At 43.9% G+C, this 23,210-nt stretch overlaps 1 protein-coding gene across 3 annotated transcripts in view; it reads left to right on the forward strand.

Annotated features, from left to right (window-relative positions):
• Positions 1-294: 294 nt before the first annotated feature.
• Positions 295-23,210, forward strand: part of HTR2C (5-hydroxytryptamine receptor 2C) — a 217,877-nt gene continuing 194,961 nt past the window's right edge. For 2 of the 3 annotated variants that reach the window (XM_074551568.1, XM_005484510.4), the window contains exon 1: positions 299-1,121. The gene's annotated coding sequence lies outside the window, so the exon portion shown is untranslated. Of the gene's footprint in view, positions 1,122-23,210 lie in introns of all 3 variants that reach the window. The other variant, XM_005484511.4, reaches the window with a different exon arrangement.

Below are 23,210 nucleotides of genomic sequence, written 5' to 3' on the forward strand. Positions count from 1 at the left end.
TGCAGGGGTGACCAGCCAGGCTGGGTGTCAAGGGCTTGCTTGGATGCCCAGCACAGCAGTGAAGGTGTGTCAGGCCGCATTCCCAGTCCCTGATGGAGGTATTCCTGCTAGCTGCCCCTTTACTTTCTGACTCCTGGGCTGCTCTCCCTCCCCAGCCCCGGACAGGGCTCCTGCCTGGGTTTCTTGGCCACCTGCAGAAGGGTGAGAGCCGGGAGCGAAGCTGCGGGCGCTCGCATCCTCAACAGGCACATGCGAGCAATGTGCCTTTAAGACTAGCAGGAGAGCAATAGTATCTCCCTCCCTCCTGTTAATTGTAGCATGTTTTCAGCCATGCTTCCCAGTCACATTCGCAGGCTGTGAGCGGGAGCAGCGCTGCCGCTCTCCAGCCGGTGCCAGCGGGCAGCGCCGTGCCCGGAGCCGGGCGGGTGATGGGGCAGCGCCCGGGGCCGCAGAGCGCCGAGCCACGAGCAGCAGCCTGACCCTGCTGGGCTCGCACATCCCTCCTGCTCCTCTCGTGTCCTGCACCTGCCCGGCCGTGGCCTCCAGCCGCAGGGTCACACACCCCTGAGCAACCCACCCTGCGGGGCTCCTGCGGGAGCTCCGAGCGGTGCTCGGCTGGAGCTGGGGATCTGCAGCGGGTGATGCAGTGTGGTGCCTGCCTGGGGATGCTGGGGGCTGCTCTGGGAATGCCTGGCTCCCCGAGCGCAAAGTGACTGCAACTAACACGAGCTTGGGACTACTTCTGGGAAGATGCCCTGCGTGCCTCCGGTCATTCCTCTCCGGCCTCAGCGCAGAATATTTGGAGTTGCTAGCCGCCTTCTGTCGAGGGGGGACAAAGGCAGAGGCCTCCAGAGGGTTAAGAGCATCTGCTTTTACGCCAAGTGTTTGAGCAGGAAATAATCTGCAGAGATACATGTGCAGCAATTCAACTGCTGCTGCTCTGCCAGGCTGCCGCCGCTGCAGTTGGGGCTGGGAGAGGAGCCGTGCTGCTCACAGAAGATGCTTTCTTGGTGTGTCCGGAGCTCCAGGCATGGCAGCAGAGCCCCGGCTGTCTGAGCTGGGGTAAATGTCTCCAGCCAAGAGGAATTATGTTGGCTTGCTTTCTCTGTCGGCTCACGGAGGTAGGTGCTGCTGCCTGTGCAATATGCCGTGATCTGTTCTGGGGGATACAGTGTTCTCCTTGGTCTGGGGTATACAATTTTTAAAAATTGTCCATGGGAACAGGGCTTAATTTGTAATCTATAATGCCAGACAGAAAATACGTGTGTGATTTCTTTGTGTGCAGCAGGGAGGAGAGGGCACAGGATGCCTGTGTGATACCTTTTCTGACTGGCAATAAAGTTGTTGCACTTAATTGGAACAAACTACCCTGTGTCTCAGTAAAATACACCTGGGAGCTTTTACTTCTTCCTACTATGTGACCTTTCCATGAGGTTGGCTGCAGTATGCTGGGTTATGCTCTGGTTCAGAAAGTGGGACACAGTGCACTCTACAGGTCCCTTCATTCTGCTCCTGTGGACGTGGGGAGGACAGAGGGCACCCACGCAGGGAGGGAAAATGCTGCTGATGGGGAGCTGGTGTTTTTTTGAGGAGTGAAATTACACTAAGAGGAAGAAAAAGGGTGATGATCTTCCCTGAGGAAGAGGGAATGTTGAGGTCCTTAAGGGTTGATCTTGATGTTCAGAAGTAGAGAAGGAAATTTGTTTTAGAAGCAGCTGTGTATGAGTCTGGGATTTGTATTTTGCTTTCCCAGCCCTGTGGAGAGGAGTTTTGTTCAACTCTAACTACTTTACCACCCTGAACCTTTGCTTGAGGATTTTTGTACCAGTACCTGGGAGAAAAAAATCAGTCAGTGCCATCAAATTTACTTAGGCTTGTTTTGAAAGTTGCCTTCTTGAGAAATCCCTAACAAAATCAGCAGCAGCTAATACTGTTACCTTCTCACCATCAGGGCATGCTCTTTCTGGTTTGTCTTGAGACCTCCAGTGGGAGTTTTATTCTGTAAAGATTCAGCTGAAGGAAATTTTCCAGTTTTCTGGAAAAGCAGAGTGTTGGGTATTGGATACCTCTGATTTTGTTGGCCTGGTTGACCCACATATGTAGGTTTGCTTGTTGGCTCCTGAGTGCAGACCTGAGCAGAAAAGGAAGGGGCTGCCTGGATTACACACCTGCATCACATGGAGAGTGGTTTGTGTTTGCTCCTGGCCTTGCAGAGCTATTGATACAGCACAGCCAACGGTGCCATTGCTGTGGAACAGTTTCAGAAGTGTTTCTGTGGCACCCTGGCAGAACAAATGTGTCATTTATGATTGCACTCATCAGGAGAAAGAGCAGCACTGTCATCTGCACTGTGAATCTCTTTAGTCACTTTTGTTTTCTTTGCTCAGGTAGCAACACATTCCTAACTGGAATGTGTGGCTACCTGAGCATTTTTGTCAGAGCGTTTGTAATTGCCTCCTCAGTTTCCCCAGGGCTGCTGTGCTGTTTGACTCAGCACTGACATCTCATAGTGGAGTCTGGAGTAGAATCCCCCTGCCTTTTTTTCTTCCTTTTTTTTTTTTCTCCTGTAATTTGGGCCCAAATGCAGTCAAGAACACATTTCCTTCTCTTTTTGCTAGAACAGGACACTTGTGTGTCCCCCTCTGGGATCCTGTTGAGAAAACCTCTCTGCTCTGCAAGCCCTCTGTGATGGAGGAGTAGAAGTGGGTCTGGTGGATTTGTTGTTGTGCATGAATGGAGATTCATGCAGGGATGGAGGCTGTGATGATACCTGGGAAGCAGCTGCTCTCTCTGTCCCGAGAAAGAGGATCCGTTCTTACCCACACACCAGGTGATATCCAGTGCTCCGTAGCAACTCTCATTTCTCCCACAAAGAGGAGGAAAATCTCCTGGCTTCACTTGGAGTGGTGAAAACACAAATGTACGAACATTCAGTGGAGTCTCACCAGTGTGGAATTGGTATAAGGTCATCTGAATGACTTCTGTCTAAAACAGTGCTTATAAAAGGTGGTGGGCATTAAGTAACACCATTGTCTGTGCAGGAAACATTAGAAAAGAATATGTATTAGTCATCCCATTTACTGCTGTTTGCACACAGACAGAATGGTGATTAGAACTGCCTGAATCAAAGCAAAATGATTCTTAAACAAGATTTCAAAATTGGATTGGGCACTTGCTGGCCAGCAATTATTTCGGTCATCATTGTGCCTCTATTCCAGCAAGTGTCTTTTGTAAAAGGTCCTTCTACAAGAACAGCAAAATGTTGGGGCATATTTCCATTTGTGTTCTGAAGAAGTGGATGGGAATATCTTCCTTACTACCTTACTTGTATCTGCTTAGGAAATCAAACCAGTGGTATTTGAACCACTGATTATTTCTGATCAGCCTTTCTGGTCAGCACTAAAGTTCTGCATTAAACTCTAACTATGTGGAAGTTGAGAGTTATTTGTTAGGGTTAATAATGGTAACTTAAAAGATTATAATTTATTAAATGGGAACTGGACAGTGTTTTGTGTCACACATGCTGTTCTGATCACCTTCCCCTGACAGTGACATTCTGCCCACCCTGGAGACTGAGGGCAGGGACTCCCTCTGTGCCCCTCTGCAACAAGGGGCTAAATTTGATGTTCTTATGGGCCCAGTGCTGACCTGGCAGCAGAGATGCTGGGATCTCTGCAGGTTTGCCCTTTGGGAGGCAATGCCTGCCCTTATCCATGAGGTGCTGTGGCTGCCCGGCCATGCTGGAATAGCTGGTGAGTCATGAGCTGCTCATCAGTCACAGGTGGCCAGGAGATGGGTAACAGACAGGCCAAAGAAATAACTGTTTGCCAGGGAGTGATTCCCTGGTTTCTGCAGGGATTTAAACAAGGGCCTGTCTTTAGGTACCTGCACTATTTCAGCAACCATTGCATTTTTATGGTTTGTGTGCTGCTTGTAAACCAGCTACAGGTGAGTAAAGCCTGTGGTCCAGAAACTGTTGAGTTGGAGATAAAACTGTTCCTTTCTGAGGGTGCCTGGAGTGTCTTTAAGAGACTGCATTTGAAATCTATCTGGCTTTGTACCACTTATAAAATGCATTCACGGTAGGTGGTGGCATCAGTCTCCTCTTAGTGAATGCAGATATTTATATTATGCAAAAGGTTTTCTCACTTTGCTAGATTCAGATGATGACTGGAGATAATTCTTGTTAGATAAAAAACTGAGTCTGACTTTAGAGGTGAATTCAAAGAGCAATTTCTATTTAATATATATAGCAACAAATAGGAACAAAGCTGCTTAAGGAGTACTGTAATGATGAATCATTATATTGCTCTCACCAGTCTGAAAGGCAATAAAAGTAAAAATGGAGTGCTAGGATGTAGTTGCTTAGAAAATGTACAGAAAGGGATCTCTATTGTTGAGTGGGTTTTACAACACATCAAAGAAATGTTTTGAGGTCCAAAATTATCAAGTGTCTTTCCACTTCAAAGATGAGGCAGCTGCTATCTATTGTTTATTGTTCCAGAAGGTCATTTTCTTTAGTTGTGACTAACCAAATTTAATAATTTATTGCTTTTTAAAAAATCCTGATTCCCCCACCCCCGGATCAGGACAGATGCTGTCATAATGCTCCTTCAATGCTGTAATTTTTATTACCAATCCTAATTAAATGCTGTAACTTCTGAAAATCAGATTAATTTGAACCATCAGCCCAGTGTAAATGCTGCTATCATCAGAGATCATAAAATGTTCAAGGCACCATAATTCTACTACATAGCTGTAGTGGCAAATGTCCAAGGATCTGGCTACCTTTGTTCAGCTGACATGGGCTGAGATGTGAGCACTCCTGAGCAGTGCAGCATGAATAGGAATGATACATTCCTCAGCTGGTGAATTGCACATTCTAGCCATAAGTCAACAAGCATTAGAGAAATGGCATCACCCCCCCATCACTGTGATGCTCCTCCTGTGGTATAAATATTGTATGAATTCTGCACAATCAATAAAGGGGAAAATAGAGGTGGGAGGTGGCTGCACAGCAAAGCTGCACTTTAGTGGTGAGCCAGGACATGATACAGAGCAGCCCCACTGCCAGCCAAGGTTTTTCCATCCTTGGGCCACAGTCCATGAATTCAAGTTGCACAGTGACTACTTCAGCTAATTTTCTCTACAGCCAGGACACGCTCTGATCACCACTTTGGTCTTCTGGACAGCAGGACATGTTCTGGTTCCTTTATGACCAATTGGTTCCTTTATTACTAATTTCTGTATTTTGTGTTTTTTTTTTCCTCCACCAATATTAGGTAAGAAGTAATATATTTTGATTCCAGCTCAAGCAGTGGCAAAGTTGTTCTCTTTACTCTGTCCCAGCTTTATTTGTTAGGTGTGACAGTGTGGAAGATCTCCGTGGTCACTACAGATATAATTACCTGGCTCTGACAGAGACAAGAGCATTAATCTGACACTGCAAGCATTGGCGTTGGAGCTTTGTGTTTAGATTTTCTTTGCAGCAGAGAAAAAAGCCCTCTGAGGGAACCACTACCCTGTCTACAGCAAGATGAGAAGAACTGAAGGCTGGAAATGCCCAGTCCTTTCCAGTCCCATGGATGGTGCCTGCATGGCTGGCTCAGGGCTGGGTGAGATGAACCCCCCACAACAGCAGCTGCTCTCAGGCCACATTCAGCAAACCACCAGCCCCACCTGGGGTGCTCCAGGCTCCTTTGGTGGAGGATCTGGCCCTGCAGGTTGAGCCCTGCCTTGCTGAATTGAGTGTGTTTGTCAGTGCCTGTGATGGAGTGGGGCTGTGGAGTGTGTGCTGCTCTTTGCTCCTGAGCATCCCAAGAGCTGGCGTTGTTCTGTTTCTGCTCACTGGAACCCAATACTGCCGCTTGATTCCATATCTTTGATTGGCATTGCTGGTCATGCTTCCTGTTCAATAGCAATTTTAGCTACCAGACTTGTATGTTCCAGGCTTTATGGTGAAACCAAAGAGGCAAATCTGTGTCAGTTACAGACTGAAAATTCATGTTTGTGTCAGTGGGTGTTGTGGATCTTGTGCTCCTGCCCACTTCCCAAGACCTTGACTGTGTGCAGGCAGTTACTGCTGCAGAGAGAAGACCAGCAGAGTGGGATTTGTGCCATAAAGAATTTTATGTTTGAGATTTACCCAGCAGGCTTGTTTCAGCCGAAATGTGGAATTCTGAGTGTGCTTTCATGCCAAGAATTGCAGCATTTGACCACAATTTTTCTTTTTGTGACATTCAGGAAGCTCTGGGCAGACACATGATTTTAGAACAGCTATTGCTTACAAAGGGACACATAATAAAATGCAGAAGCATATTAATTATCTGGACTTTAATATATATAGTGGTTTTCACACAGTTATTGTGGACATTATTTGGAAGACTGTAATATTAATGTTTCTGATGGGGGCTATCTTTGTGCTTCTATTGAACCTCTTACAGTTATGGATTAAATTTAATACATGCTCCCTTTGAAAAAGCCTGATTTTTTTTTATATATATTTTATGCTACCCAGTGCTATGTACTCAGCTTACAGCAATGAAATAGCTGAATGCTGGAGTAAATGTACCAAAAAGCTCTCTTGTCTTGATAACTTAACTGCTTTTAAATGTTAATCATCTCATTCTCTGTTTTCTAAACCTGTGTGCAAATAGAAAACCTCATGTAAGTAAGTAGGTCTGAGCACTGTAGTGTGAATATGGCAAATATTCTGTGGCATTCCTCAGTTCTGCAATTATTGCACAATCCTTGGGATCATCCTGGTGACACAGGCTGTAGGACATTTCACCCAGCAACTTCTCCTTGCCTTTCAGAAGAATATTCAGGCTTATTTAAAGAGTACAGATAACTGATTCTCAAAGGTATCCTCAGGGTGGTTGTGTTGGTGAGTAATTATTTCTGGAGATTTATAAAATAATAAATCCAATCTGTTTATTTTCTTGTTCCATAAGTTGAATCATCTTCATCCTTTGTTTGCTTAATTAAGGAGCCTGCTGGTAATGCAAATCATTTCCCATGATGTGGACAAATCATTCCTCAGCCTTCTTTTTGCTGAAGAGATCATTTAATTAAAACCCTTTCCATGCAATCTGTTTTCAGGCACTTAAATTCTGTGCATTTCTCTGTGTTTTTCAGCATCTTTTTGAGCTGTGGACATTAGAGGTGGCTTCTCTGGGACAGCGGAATCCCAGATTTTACGAATATTCTCACTAGCACCATACACAGAAACATGACATTTCTAACCTTTCCTCTCTTCAAACATCCAAAAGTGTCAGTAGATCCTGTAGCTCCAGTTTGGCCCTGGGACCTTGTGTTCCATTTTTCTGCTGACTCCCATGTATATTTTCAATTCTCCAAATTTCAATGTAACAGTTCCCCCTTCTGTAAGTGGGGTAGATTCTTTCCCACTGCATTCTTTGATCCTAGACAAGTAGACTTGTGGTTTTCTCTGTTACAGTGTCTGATTGCTGATAAGGCTGGGCACAAGGAGAGGACTGAGTTGTTTGACTGTGCTTGTCTAAGTTTGGCAATATTTATCACTTAAGCCAGTTCTGAGCTGCGTTGGGCTGTCAGAGTTGTCTCTGTAGGCCCAGTTAAAAGCACTTCCATTCACTCATGGTGCCTCATTAAAATTACATCTTGTCAATTATCAGTGATCTTTAAAATGTGCTGTAGTAATTTCAGGTAATGATATTCTTACAGTCAGTGTGTGATGTGTCACTGAGCTGTTTGCAAAAAACAAGTTTGCAGTGCTGGCACAGCTGCTAGTCCCTCCACCCCATCCCCCTTTATTAAATAGATGAACAAGTGTCAGGATTATTCCAAAGGCTGCTGGAGGCTCCCATCACATGCAGGCTCAGGAGGCCCTGCAGTCACAATGATTTCTGCTGCTTTCAGGTTCAGCTTCCTGCTGGCCATTGGGTGATGGTTTCCCGGAGAGACTGATCAGGTTGCTGTTGAGGTATTCATAAAATCCATGACAGAGATAAAGCAAATTACAAAATTGGTTTTTGAGCACTCTTGTTTTGCCATACTTTTCATTGGTTCAGAGGCTTCTGCTGGTGTTTAAATACATTTTGTTTGTTTGCTCCTTAGGAGTTCAGTCCTCTAGCAATTGCTCTGTGATGCTGCTTTGGGTCTCATGTCCAGGTGACCACTTACAAACGCTGCACTAATATTTGGGGCCCATCCAAAATGCTCCTGTCCAGCTCCTTGCCTCATCTGTGTCTTTTCCTTGGCCTGATCATCTTTTTCCCTTGTTCTGCCTTTGACGTTCTTCCCTTCTAGCAGGGATACAGAGTAAAATCTTCCTCTTCCAATCACTGGGCTGTTTTCTATTTCCTATCCCCTCAGTGCTCACCCTGGTATTTATTATTTAGCACCCTTTGACCTCATCTCTGAGGCTCTATGATTCCACCTTGATTACTTCCTCTCTTTTTTTGCCACCTTCATTTTTTTCACAGTTTTTTCTTGAGCAGTCCATTTGTTTCCTTGACACTAACAATTACTGACAGCCTGGTATCCTGTCTCCAACAGTGGCAAATAGCAGATGCTTAGAGAATAATGTAAAAAGCAGGGTGAGGATATAATAATCCTAATATATCCTGGCAGCAGTGATCAATGTCACGTCTGCCTGGCTGTTGGGAATGTGTTTAAGCACAGCCCAGTGGGGGCTGTGCCTAACACCATGTGGGTGAGGAAGGGACAATTTTACAAGATGGCAAATTTTCTTGAGTAACTGCCTCCTTCCAAAAGTGCTGGCCTTTCCTCGTGCTGCTGCTTTGCTTAGCTTAGCACAAACAGCCACACTCTTGTTTCTGAGCCAGTGCTGAGGTTTATTCACAGGACTCCTTGTACCTGATGGAGTAGGAGCTTGTGTTCTCTCCCTTCTGCCTCCTTGAGATGGTTGCAGTGTGGCAAGATGAAGGGAAAAGTCCTTGTGTTTGGTTATGAGCCCTCATGTGATTGTGCTGCTTGACAGATTCCTGTGGTGTTCAAGCTGATTGCAATAAAATCTGATAAGTGTGATGCTGAAAATCTGTGAAAATCATGGCCACACAGGGAAGAGAGAGACATAAAGGAGTAGGAGAAGTTATGTGGAATGTTTGTGGGGGTTTTCTCTCTGTATCTTCATGGTTGCTTTGGGGTTCATTCTTTATTTACAGATTTTCTCCAGTATTCCTTCAAATCTGAAACAAGGTCTGAACTGTGTGAAGAAGGTAGAAAAATGCACTTCAATTTTACAAATGCTGGGTTTGAAGTTGCATCTAAAAATACCTCTTAGTATATAGAATGTATTATCCAGGATACTGAGCAGCTGAGTGATGCTGCAGGAGTTACAACTTTAGCTCCTAGTCCTTCTGATGCTTCCTCTGTTACTATCACTGCTCCACAACACCACTTATATGAAGAAGGTAAAGAAGAAGGACCAGCCTCTGCTTTACAACCCCCATCTTGATTTAGATATATTACTATAGTCTGAAACCTTAAAATCCAAGTTTTTTACCATGCGATATTATACACTTCTCTTCAAACTGCATGCCCAAAATCTTAGCTTCCAAAATTGAATGATAGAACTTTCTCCATGGCCTCAGGTCAAATGCAGTGTTCTCTTGGGGGTCAGTGTCTGTCAGCACACAAAGTCTAAATGCTCAGCAACCAGGGTTCCAGCGCTGCAGCATCCAGCACCATAGTTTGATTTATCCTCACCTGATAGAATTAGTTTCCGAATCTTATTTTCTTCACCTATTTTATTTTTGGTTATTACTTTGCTCGTTATCCACAAAATTTGAGTCCTTGGAACTTCTTTAGGATCACATGTGAAGAACCAAAGGGAAGTTGACATGACTGATCATCAGCACCCAGCTCTTTGTTTGACCTCGTCAGTAAGGAAAAGGGTTCTTCTGGCCATGGAGGTGAGGCCACAAGTCCCCACAGCTCTAAGTGCTCCAGTGCTTGGTTTGTGACTGTTGAATAAGACTGGGCACTGTTCTTCCTGTCTGATTTCTCCCCTCTCCTTGCAGAAGCAGAGGAGTCCTCTGGTGTGCCAAGTGATGCCTGCAGTGGCTGCAGAGGATGTTCAGAACAGGGTGAGGCACACAGTGTGCCTTTCCCAGATGGAGCTTTCCAACTTTGTGCAAAGTTGTGTGTGCCAGAGCTCAGGAGTGTGCACATATGCAAATGATCTCGTTAGGAATTCAGGGCAGAAAGGCACAGAGCTCCTTTGCTGCCACAGGGAGCTGTATCCAGAGACTCAGGGTGGAAATATGCCTCCTGATACATGTTTTAGTTCTGTATAAATCATCTGTAAGTGTGGCTCACTCTATTCATTTAGCTGGTGACACTGTTATTTAGGAGTGATACGAAACAGTCACAAAGTAATAAGGACTGCCTGAGAAGAAAATATGTGCTAAAGCTCTTAGGTGTAATGCTAATTTAAATAAAACATGGGCTGTGTTGGGGCTGAAGAATATTTCTTCTAGAAATCCTAATAATATTTAAGCCATGGATGCTTAAAAGTTGGTTGGTGGGGTTTTTTTCCCAAAATGAAGATGCCATGATTATTTAAGAATGTTTTAGACTCCTTTTTAGGTTGAGTGGATTCATTTTGTTCTTAAAATAATATTTTATTGGTATCTTAGCGGTAGGGACACCTGTGCTTATCTAATGTATGCAAATGCAGCCCAGCAGCCTTTACCCCTAAACAGGATGGAAAGCACAGAGAAGCATTGCTCATCATACTGCCAAGTCAGACCATGCTTCAAGTTAGGCTGATATCACTTTAATGATTGGTAATGCAGATAGGGTGCAGAGAAAAAGAATGTGAGTCTTTGTAGAAGCTGAATAAAAAGAAACGTTGCAAAAATAAATCTCCAAATTCTACATTAAGCCGAATTATAAATATGCTAAGGGTAATAGACATTTTACCTAGGAGGTGTTTATTGCCCCCACTCTCTCTTTCTCTGGAATTTATTCACTGTGGGGGCAGGCTGTAAAATCCTTTGCTGAATTGATAACCTTGTGCTACTTGCAAACAAAATTTGGTTAAATCGGAGTTATTGCTGCTATCTCACAGTGCAGATGCTTTCTAGTTGTGGCGTAAAAATTAGAACAAACAAGTCTTACTGTCTTGAAGTACCCATTTATAAATATTAAAAGATAGGTCTGCATTTTTTAATGTGAGATTCTTGGAATTTGGGTTGGAGCATGGATATGATAAGAGGATGTTATGCTGACAGTAGAGGAACACTCCTGGTGCAGGAAGCTCCCTGAGCAGCTGCAGTGAGAGCTGCAGGTTGTGCCCTGGGTGGGGAGATGGCCAGAGCCCCAGACAAGGGGCTGGAACCAGCACTGACCCTTCACCTGACAAAGGACACCTCTGCTGCTGGCTGGGGGTGGCCAGGCACCCTGAGACCCTGCTGGTGAGCAGCAGAAAGACCTCAGACTGAATGTCACCTTGGGATGGGTGCTTGGTGTGAGGGCAGAAAAGCCGAGGGATTCCTCTGCTGGGGTCCCTCCTTGGATGCACCAGTTCCAGCTGTTATCATATCCTGCATCACGATTGATTTAAATTATCCCAGGTATTTGGGGCTCTTTTATGGACACCTGGGGTCGAGCCAGTGAGGGAAACCTGTCTGTGTGTGTGGGGTGTGCAGGGAGAGAAGCAGGGACCTGGTGGGTGTCTGGAGGGCTTTTGGTCCCAGCAGGGACAGTCTGGGTTCGTTCCACTGTGACCCCAGCAGTGGCACCTGAAGGGTCAGACAGACCCTGACTCCATCAGGTCATGGGAGTTCTTGGTAAAGTCCTCAGCCTGAGGAACAGCATTTTTTTTTCAAAGTAAGATGAAATGATTTAGTCTGTGGTGAGCCCTGAAAATAATAGGTGCTATTAACTGGAGATTTAAACTTTGTCCCTGTCTGCTGCTGGCTGCAGATTTTATGATAGTTCTCTTTTTATTTCTCCAATTTGTGTTGTATGGTTTGGGTTGCTTTAGCCTGTCAAAGTAGGCTGGAGACACTTGGACTTCCAAGTAATTTTCTGAAGAGTTGCAATGGATAAGGTAGGGCTTCCCCCTGGCTCCTTCATTGGTGTCAGGGCAAATATTATGTCTGCCTGCAGAACTTGAGTGAAGTCTCCTGTGGACTGGGAAACAGAAGGTGCGAATACTTTGTTAATGATGCTAATTTGGGAGGAGAGATAGCCAGCAGGGCACGGTTCTCCCTGCTGAAGCAGTAAGCACCGTGTGCTGCAGGAATCTCTTCTGTTGTGGTTTGGGCTGCCTGGGCTCAGGTGTCTCTATCTGTCCTCACAGCTCAGAAATCATGGTTTTAAAAATTCATAGTTTTTTAAAATGTTTATCTGAGTAGGAGAAGATGACTTACAGTGATTGTTTTATTGTTTTGCTATGTAAGCTCTTCAGTAAATGCATATGATCATGGAACCACAGAATTAGTTAGGTCAGAAAAGACCTCCAAGATCATCAAGTCAAATATTTAATGATCACCACCTTGTCAGCTAGACCATGGAACTAAGTGCCAAGTCCAGTCATTTCCTGAACATCTTCAGGGATGGTGGCTCCACCTCCTCCCTGGGCAGCCCCTTCCAACAACCCCTTCTATGAAGGAATTCTTCCTGATGTTCAACCTGAACATGCCCTGATGTATCTTGAGGCCACTTCCTCTTGTCCTGTTGCTGATTGCCTGGGAGAAGAGGCCAACCTTCACCTGCTTGCAACTTCCACAGAGTGGTAGAGAGTGAGAAGGTCACTCTGAGCCTCCTTTGTCCAGGCCAACCCAGCTCCCTCAGCTGCTCCCCATCACAATTGTGTTCCAGACCCTTCCCCAGCTCCATTCCCTTCTCTGGACACGCTCCAGCCCCTCAATGTGTTTCTTGTCATGAGGAGCCCAGAGCTGGACCCAGGATTTGAGGAGTGGCCTCAGCAGTGCCCAAGCAGGGGACAGTCACTGTCCTGGTCCTGCTGCCCCACCATGGCTGGGACAGGCCAGGTGCCCTTGGCCTCTTGCCCACCTGGGCACACCTGGCTCCTGTTGAGCTGCTGGTGAGCAGCACCCCCAGGGCCTTTCCCACCAGGCCCTTTCCAGCCCCTCTGCCCAGCCTGGAGCTGCAGGGCTTGGTGTGACCCAGGGCAGGGCCTGGCTGGGCCTCAGCCCATGGAGCCAGCCTGGCCAGATCCCTGTGCAGAGCCTTCCTGCCCTGCAGCACAGCACTCCCACCAAACTGGGGTCACCTGGCTGAGGTGCCCTCAAAGGCCTCGTTCAGGGCACCCATGGAGTTGTACCCAGTGCTAGGCCAAGAGTGACCCAGCTGAAGGATGGGTGTGTGCAGCAGGGACAGAGGCAATTTTGCTCTTGTCCTAGGCAATGAAAAGGTGCCAGGACACAGATAAGCAGACTGAGGGAATTCCTATTTTTGTTCATAAGTGGAATCATACATTTTGGATTTATTTTCTAACCAGATATTTTTAAACCTATCCAAACTTTAGGGTGTTGTTTCTACAGTAAGCTGCTTAACATTGCCACTCTTCCTGAGGGTACAAGGTGTTTAACTCCCTAGGTTTTAATAAATTTCCAAATCCAAATCTCTATAGGTATTTTCACATTTTTAAAAGATCTCTATTTTTACAAAATATTAGGAAAGCTCGTATTTCACTATTTGTATTGTAATCAATACAAATTTCAGCATTGACATCTAACTCATGTAGTGGCTTGCAGAGCAATGTAAAATGACTGCATTAATCTCACAGAGTGTTTACTGCTTCCACAGTACTGACATTTTTTAGGGAAAAAGTGACCTGTGTCTCATGCTTTGCAGCCAAGCTCATTATTCTGGTGGTAGGTCTTGGGGAGTCTCTTCAGGTCTGCTGCCTGTTGGATGGTACTTGGGTACAGGCTTTTCTGAATGAAATTTCCTGACCAGTGAGGTCCATCACAAGCATCCTTTGGCTGTAGCAGGGGCACACATAAACTGGCATGATGGAAAACTGAACCTATTTCATGTTTCTGTGTTTCACTTTCCTGAGCTTCCCCTGACAGGGATGAAGCCAAAAGAAATGCAATCACCTGCCTGTAAGAGAAACAAATACTTAAATTTTTGTGGAATGCTTTCCAATGGATCTCTCTTTAAAACTTTACAAGCTTGTGGCTTTAATTCTCTGTCATCTGACTATCAGCTGTGGTTGAAGGAAGAGCTAACTCCACATCCTAAATGAAAGATGCTCAGTATATCTGTCATAAACAAGCAAAGAAACAACCCCCAATCTCTTCTTAGTCTCTAAGAAGTGTTGCTCTACAGCTGCATCAGTATTTTATTGTATATTCTATGTTCTGGGCTATTCCAACAGATAATTTTGTTCAGGAAATGACTACCAGCCACATCACTGCCCCAAGCAATGATGAATTCACAACCCTTTATAGAGTTTGTAAGTGAGTTTGCCATGTCGTCTGACATTGATGCAGAACACTGCATCTCCCAGAGACGAGGCAAAAGCTCACTGGAAACACTTTGTGAATAATAATTATAGAGCTATATTCACCTCTGATTTCTTTTTGAGATTTCTGTGAGAAAAGTGGATACTGAGATAGAATTTTCTCTTTTGCTCTGTGTCGCTCAGGGACTTTTTTTGCTTCTGGCTGATTGAGGAAAAATGAGAAAATGCTGAAATTGAACACTAGACTTCCTAATAGTATGAAAAGCATCCTAAGGGGCTTGGATCTATGTCATAATGGCAGTAGTTTCTTGGGTGATTGTTAGCTAAGAGGTCAAGCTTGAAAATCTTGATATCATTTTCTAAGATAGTTCAGTTTTGTCAGGATGACAGATTTTGGATTGGAGATGAAATATAAGAAATGAGGGGTTTATTTTGTAAAGATGATAGAAACAGGTACCTCTTTTTGTACAACAGACTCTGTAATCCTTTTCTTGTTTTGCTCAAATGTGGATGCTGACTCTGGAAAAAATGAAGATCCAAGGACAAAATATTGCCTGGAGCAGTCAATGTCATCTTTTATAATAGCTGTGCTGCCCTGCTATATAAAAATGCTTTGCAATGGCAGTGTTGGGGCACGTGTAATTCTGGAAATGCATTCAGCTTTTAGTGTCTTCTAAGGCAAAATTACCTGTTAACAATTGCTTCACTATCAGGAAAGCTTCTGAGAGTACCCTGTGTTTACAGATTCAGTAATCTGTTTTCTGGAGTTTGGGGCAGTTGCTGCTCAGGGTAGAGTTCTGCGGAGACAGAGGGTTGAATTTGGGATGGTGTGCTTCATTTCTGTGTAATCTCTGGGGCCTGACATAGAATATAACAACTCTAGATTAAACATTTTCCCAAGTTAGTGACTTTTATGTGCATGGTGATTGTAAGCAAACAGGGAAGGATATTAAAAAGAGAAGTTTTATAAGCATATTGCAAATAAAAATGACATAATATTTACATAGCTACATCCTGTTAAATGCCTTTGGAATATCATGTAGCAACATCTCACCAAATACCAATTACTATTTCACTGTAACTGCAGCGGTTGAGGTGGGCTCTGAGTCTCAAACTGCTGGAAAGTTCCTTATGTCAAGACACTGGGTCTTTCAGAATAAATATTTCACTGCTCAGGTTTACCCTGAGTGATTGTCAACAGCACTGAATAAATGTGTGAAATCCCAAGGTCTGTGTGCAGTATCATACCCAGGAAAGGTCCCTGGCAGCTGTGAGAACCCTGCTGGCAATCAGCAAGGGGTTGCATCCTCAGGAGCCACAGTCTCCCACGCTGTATGTGAGGAGGAGGAAGGAAAGAGAGGTGCTGACCTTCAGTGCAGGAACTTCTCCAGCTTGCTGCTGAATATCTGCCAGAACTGAGTGGAGGAAAGTCTCCTTTGTCTCAAATTTGCTGAAAATGTCCCTCAAAGCAGCTTTAGCCCACACTGCCCCTCATTCAAAAGAAAGATGATAACTTTGTTTTCTGTCTTCTCGTTGCACTCAGGGAAACACACAAATGCTGCCAGAATGTGAGTGGGTATCATGTTCGGAATGTGCAATAGTCTTTTTTTCCTGAGAGGCTTTATTTTATGATTTAATTATTGTATGACAAGGGTTTGTTTGAAGAAGAAGGTGGCAATTTAATTGGATTTTCTATTTTACAGGCAGGATCTAAAGAACTACTGGAAGGTGTTTTTCATAATGTTTACAACTCTCTTTTTATAACACATATTGACACGTATTTCATGGCTAACACAGATGTACGTAGGGAAATAGTACATATTTATAGGCTAAGCCTATAGTTTAAGGCAAATAAGCAGGCCTTGCCTTTAGTAGAATATTTTCCTGCATTTCTGATTTTAAATAGTGTGGATAATGGTGTCTTTGCTATCCAAAGAGTGTATGGTTATGACTCATGGTGTCATAAATACTACGGCTATTACAGTGAGCATCCAAGTGAAATTACACAAAATTATATATTTGCCAGGGTTCTTTTCTCTAACGGCCAAACTTCAAAATAGAAAGCTTTATTATTCATTTTGATGCGTCTGAACTACTGAATGTTCTTGCTGGCCCACTAGACAGTTTAATAGGGCTCCTGAACATCATCAATAATTCATGCATCTCTTAAACAGGGATGTGGTACTTGTTGTTCAACCATAATCTGAGTGTATTAAATTGTGGGCTGCTATAGGATGGTCAGGGACATGATCAGTGCTGGGCCTAGGCCTTACAGGTATGCAGAGTTCTTTGGATCTTGTGGATTTAAACTTCCTTTGTGGTGCTCCTAAACAGGGAGCTCTCCTCTTTGCCCTCCCCACAAGTGTTGCTTTTCCTGAAAGGGAGGCAGCTTTAGCCAAGGATGTGGGTAATGTCCTTTAGTGCTGTTTGGATGATGTAAATAATGTAAATAATCCCCTGAGTATGACTCTCAGTGCTGGCTGGACCAAAGAGAGGGAAATGAGGTCCAGGTGGAGGGGTGGGGAGGAAGCCCAGGCTGGGGTCCATGAAGGTTCAGGTGGCATTAGCAAAAGGGAAAGTTAAACTGGAATGGATTGTTTCAGTTCAAGACAGAACTGAAAATCCAATGATTATTGTAGGATGTGTTAGTTGGTATTTATGAACAAATCTAATGGGATGTGATTTTTTTTTTGAAGGATGTCTTTGACTTCAGTGTTTTTTTTCTTACATGTCACACACATCACACACACTGTGACATCCCTTGTTGTGCTAAATACCATACCCAGAGAGAAGCTTTTACAATCAAAGAGAATGAGAAGGCCAAGGGTGAGTACAAGCAAGGCTATCCCAGGGGCCTGTCATCTTGCCATGCCTCAGGGAGGTCTGCTGGTAACATGGGCTGGCTTTGATCTCCTCTTGCCACTGCAGAACTGAGACACACACAACATGCCTGGGATGAGCACCTTGGTAGAGCTGAGAAATCCCCCAGTTCTCTGCATAGCAATCCAGGCTTTTTCTGTGAGAACCTTCCTTCTGCAGACCTGTCACCCTTGAGCCATGCTCATGTCTCAACAGGAGTTGAGTAAGAAGTTACAAAGAGCTCAGAAATTAAAGGTGTATTGTCTTGTGCAGATATTTCTTAGAAACTGTTGGCAGTGTTATTTTCGAATAAGAATTTGTTGCACAAGGAGGAGTAACTTGTCAGACAAGTGCAAGAAAACAGTACATATAACCATTCAAGTGAAAGTATTACTGTAGGTGGAATGAGTCTAAAGCCAAGACCTTCTTCTTCCCTTTTTGAACTTTTTGTCCTTTATCACGCTTCTAAGAAAAATCTCACACTGACTTGTTGAGTTCTGCATTGCTCTCTGAATAAGGGTCAAAGTGTGCCTCTCTTTGTTTAGGATGCAGAAGACTGTGAAGAACTCCATGGCCATGCAGCTTTCATGAGTGAAGCTACAAAACCCAGGCAAAAATGAGCTGTGCTGGTTTGAAAATAGCTTTTTTGCAGCTGACTTAGGGGCTGGTAATGCAGCACAGGGTTGTGTGATGTCTGTGTTGAGCCGGGGAGCAGGAGGAGGCTGCTCAGCTCTGTCCCAGCCTGACATTGCTTAAAGCTGGGGGAATGCAATTCACTGCGTTCTGGCTCAGTGTGCCTGATGCCTTATACAGAGAGTTTCTAAGAAAAATGGGCTAGAGCTCCCATTTTTCTATCCAGACTGCAATGAGGTTAATCCTAACAACATGCAGCTCTTCCTGGAAATAGGTTTTGGGTGGTGGAGGTGTTTGAAAAGAAAGATAATTCTTCTTCACTTGCTTTTGGCCATAATGGAAGCATTTAGATCTCAACACTTCTCTTTAACTGCTGCCTTTCAGTGAACCTTTTCCTCTGTCAGGGTGAAGTGTTTGGGTCAAATGAAAATTCTGGCTCTGTGGTGAACTAGCAGATGATGGCAGTGGTGATTATCAGTCATCTTGTACCTCTGCCTTGCAGTGATGGCTGCTGGAAAAGGGCTGGTGGCTCCACACAAGGGTTACTGTGCTTGTTCATCTGGGACACACAGCCTGAGCAAACCCAGTTTCTCAACAGGCTGCCAGCAGGGCTTCTGAGATCACAGCTCCTGAGCCACGCTGGAGAGGGGAAGCTGGAACTGTCTGAGCATTTGAACACGTTATAAGGTGTTTGATTCTGACCTGGGAAGGCTGAGTCTTGCTGATTATGGCTGAGCTCTGAGCACTGCTGCCTCCTTTGCCCATTGCCTGCCTGGAGCTGCTGCTTATGCAGTGTTACAGGTTGTCCTGCTTCTGCCCAAACTGCTCATCACCAATAAAACAGCTCTGAAACGTGACAGGATGAAACCATTTCATAAGGAATTCTTCTATTCCTATTTTCCTCCTCTCATTGCTATGACAAGTGCTGGAGTTCCTCCAGACTGTCAGTGGGCTACAGCCTGGGACCCTCTTTCAAAATCTGTTTTCTGCTTTATTTCTTAGTGTCATGTTTTGTTTCCATGGAAACTCCCCAGCCTAACTCAAGTTATAATGCTGTCAGGTGCATGAACAATGCTGTCATTAAAGAGCATCCTCAGCTCTGGATGTTTGCTCATCATGTGTTCTGCCAGACACTCAGTATGGTGTCAGGAGAGGCCACATGGTCACCAACACTTGATGGGAGCCTGATGGCTTTGGAAGAGCTGCTGAAGCCAGTTGTTGCACCCCTGGAGAGGAGTTTCCTTTGGCTGGTGTTCCTTAAAGCTGTTGTGCCCACAGCAATTCTGCTCATAGGAAAGGAGGGATATTTTGCCATTTTCAAAAGAACACAGCTTGGGCTGTGTGTAAAAGCCTGTCTGCAAAATTCATATTGAAGAGAATAGATTTACAACAGCAGCAAAAGAAGTTAAACAGAAAAGATGTTGTTTCCAGGAAAATCAGGTTAACTAAAAACTGCACCTTGGAGGGAAGGGCTGACTTCTATCACTGAGCATGGAAGTGTGTGAGGCAATTTTTGTTTGCTGTGATGAAGAAGAGTGGCTGATTAGATCAATATTTCTCATTCTGTTTGCGCCCTGGAATCTGCTCATGGCAATATCTTCCTTCTTTCAGCCCCAATCCTACTGTTTTCTTTGAAGAACATCAGTGTAAGAAAAAAAGCTTACTTTTGTGGAGGCAAAAGTACCCAAATAACAGTTTTCCCTTTCCCCTGAGAAATTTTACAGATGCAGTTATATTGGGAACCCCATTTTCTAAGTGCCACATTAGCAGGACAAAACACAGTGCACAAGAAAATTTGCAACCCTTTAAGGAAGAGCCATTAGACTGTGAGAGAAAATGTGGCTCTGCATCTCTAAAAATAATATATTTGCATCTCTATAAGAACTTCAATTTTGGTAGCCAGGAATAGTCTAGGCATCTTCATTGTAATTATTAAGAATTACTAGCTTGCACAATTACTGCTTTGAGAGAGATGTGAATGTACATGGTATTTTAGAGGACAGGGAGAAGTGAAGAATTTATTGCTATTTAAAAAGCTGAAGTTTACTTGTTTGCTGGCAAACAGTACAGGAATTCAGGATCTGTCAAGGTGGAGAAGGCTGCAGGGTCATCTCGTTTGGTGTCTCTAATGGATGATAAGATGTTCAGAGGAAGGGGAAAACCTTGTCTCAGCAGAGGGGAGAGAATTTCTCCATCAAGTGAAGAGGGAGGAGAGCAGAGATGCAGAACACTTTTTTTTAATGGCTGTTACTTTACATTTGAAAAACCCTAAAAGAAAATCATCAGTTTGGAAAGAGATCAGTGTCAGGAAGTTCTTTCACATAAATCTGCAGCTACTCTGCTTTAGGAACACAACATTTTGGTCTCAGAAACTCCTTTTTATGTTGTCAGTCACACAGCCGTAGCCTGAGGACTGCCACAGAGCCCCCTGGACTCAAGGAAAGGGACTCATCATTCATTGTGGCTTGTATCATGTTCAAATAGCAGAATTGGGCCCCCATGGCCTGCATTCTGGAAGGTGGGAGCAGCAGGAGTTTCTTCAGTGTGGAGTGGGGTGATCAGAACATGGATTTGCTGATTTTCTGCTTATATGATGCAAGAACAGTAATCTTTTCTGGAACTGTTGAAAATGCCCACAACTCTGCATCTCAGAATGGGCTTCACATCCCAAGTAAAAGTGGTTTCCATTTTCTAGTTTGTAAATCTGTATCTGTGCACTGTCCTTCCACAGCAGGATGGAACCTCTCCATTCAGCGCTGCAGATCAGCTCTGCTGGCTTTTTGTTTCTCGTTAGCTTATTGCAATGATTAAAATAGATGAGATAGGATGTACTTTGTGCATGAACACTGCCAGAAACTGGCAGCCCTCCACAGGGCTGTACTAACAGGTGCAGATACTCCTTGTCAGCACAAAGGTGGCAGCTCACCGTTCCTCTCTGCTTCTCTCATGGTTGTGGTGGGAATGCTCCTGCTGGCTCCTGGTGCACACCAGCATTTTGACCTCCATAAGCACCTCCTGCTGCAGGATGCTGCTGGAATAAGCTCTTAGCATGCCTGTCTTCTGCTCCTCGAAAAGGCCCATTTTTCACAGCACATTTTCTTTTGAAGTCTGATTCAAAGCCCATTGTAATTGGTGTAGTATCCTATGCATTCTAATGCAGCCAAATCAATGGTCATGCATTTAGGAACGAAGAAAATTGCTTGCATCTGCAGGGTGGGAGGATTCAGTCTTAGAGTGCCATGATGTTTGAAAGGGTCTGGGATGTCAGGCTGAAACCCAGGCACGTGTGAGCTCCAGCTTTGTGAGGCTGGATGTGGCCCTTGGCTGTACCTGTGGGGGAGGCATTGCTGCTCACGTGCACCCTGCTGATGGCACCTGCTCAGACATTCGGCCCCTCTCTGATGGCAACACGCTTCAAAAAAGGATTATAGAAATTCGTGAAGGGCTTAGGAAAGTTCTGCAAAAATGACTGGGTGTCTGTAAAACATTCATTTTTAACGAGAGGCTCAGTCTAGTTAAAATAAGGTTAAGAGGATACTTATTGGAACTGTATAAACACTGCAGCAGGAGATTTATGGCTGCAGGAGGCTTTTTAAACTAATAGGCAAAAGTGGAACTATATAAATCAGTGGTTGGAAACTAAAATTAAGCCAGTACATGTTGGAAGAAGTGTAACCCTGAAAAAAATCCTACATAAGGACAGAGTGGGTCTTTATCACTAGAAGTCCTTAGGAATATATCCATTTTGAAGGTCAGCGCATTACTGACTTCCAGGGTAGCTGCAGGAGACTCTGATTAAAGATTTCTGGGTTATACTATGTGTAAGACCTCATTAAATATTTAGACTCTCTACTCTTGGCCTTAAAATCGAAGCACTTGGCAGTCACTGATGTGAGGGAGCTTTGGAGAAAATCCTTCCAAAGTTTTAGATTGAATATTGGGAAAAAGATCTTTTCACAGAAGGAGCTGTCAAGCACTTGAAAAGGCTGTCTGGGGAAGTGGTAGAGTGTCCCTGGAATCCTTAGATATGGCACCTGGGTGTGTGGTTCTGTGGTGGGCTTGGCAGTGCTGGATTTATGTTGGACTTGATGGTTGCAGAGGGCTCATCACACTGTTAGGTGATAATTTCCATAAGGATCCAGACTCTACCAGCCAGGATTGCTCCAGAATCCAATGATTTTTTAAAAATTATTTTTCTTTGCTGTTCTGATGTATTATTTTTGTTAATAATGTTAAACTGATATTTCTTAGCATATATCTTTGCTGGAGAAGTTTTAGATGTAATGTTTTTAACTATGTATAAAATTATCTCACTGATGCTTATGAATGTTTTATCCCAAGTGCAAAATCTGTAGCTAAATATTCTGGGCAAGTAATGAAACTGTCTTTAAAGAAACCCTTTGAAATGTACATATTAAGTAAGTGAAGAAAGGAAGAATCAATGAATTTTTTTTTCATTCACAACTTTCAGCTGCAGGGATCTTAGATGTTGCTCACAGATTTAATAGGTTTAAAGTTACAAAGAAGGTTTCTTTTTCTCAGATTTTACTTTCCTTTAAACAACTGTCATCAGATTTACAGGTCACTGTGTGTGTTGCAAACAGGATTTTATATTAAGATCACAGTTTTGAGATTACAACTAATTTGTTTGTTTTTAATACAGCGTTTATTAAGGTAAAACTGAATAAGTGCATCAATGCCCTTTGAGAAGCACTCTCCAAGTCAGAGTTCTGTCAATACCATGCTCAGCTAAAGCATCACCCCTGTAAGAGCCTCCTCCCAGCTCCTCACAGACAGATTTCTGCCCAGGACCATGTGGCATCAGTTTGTGTCGTGCATCTTCCTTAATTGCTTGTAAATTACATGCTTTGGAAAGCAGAAAGTGATTTTGATTTTTGAAATACAATACTCACGAGGCAGACTTGCCTTGAGAAGGAGTAGGCTGAATTCTTGCCTTGGAGATTTTTAAATTCACTAAAAAACTTAAGCTTCAGCAGAAGCAAAGGGTGTGGGTCAGTTCAGCAGTGTCACAAAATACAAACTGATGATGTTTTAATGCCAAACAGAATTATACTTCAGGAAAATAATAATAACAGTATTCTACCTGCTTGATTTGCTTTAAAATGTTTCATTTGCCTTAACAAAGCCTTGGGAAGACCTGGTGTGGCTGATGCTATTAATATTGAAGACCAGTGCTTTTAACAACGGTAATGGCTCTTGAAGTGCAGCACATGGGTATTATAGGAGTAAGAATAATATAAATTTAACT

Source organism: Zonotrichia albicollis, chromosome 14 (assembly GCF_047830755.1).
Source record: "Zonotrichia albicollis isolate bZonAlb1 chromosome 14, bZonAlb1.hap1, whole genome shotgun sequence".
Taxonomy (NCBI): domain Eukaryota; kingdom Metazoa; phylum Chordata; class Aves; order Passeriformes; family Passerellidae; genus Zonotrichia; species Zonotrichia albicollis.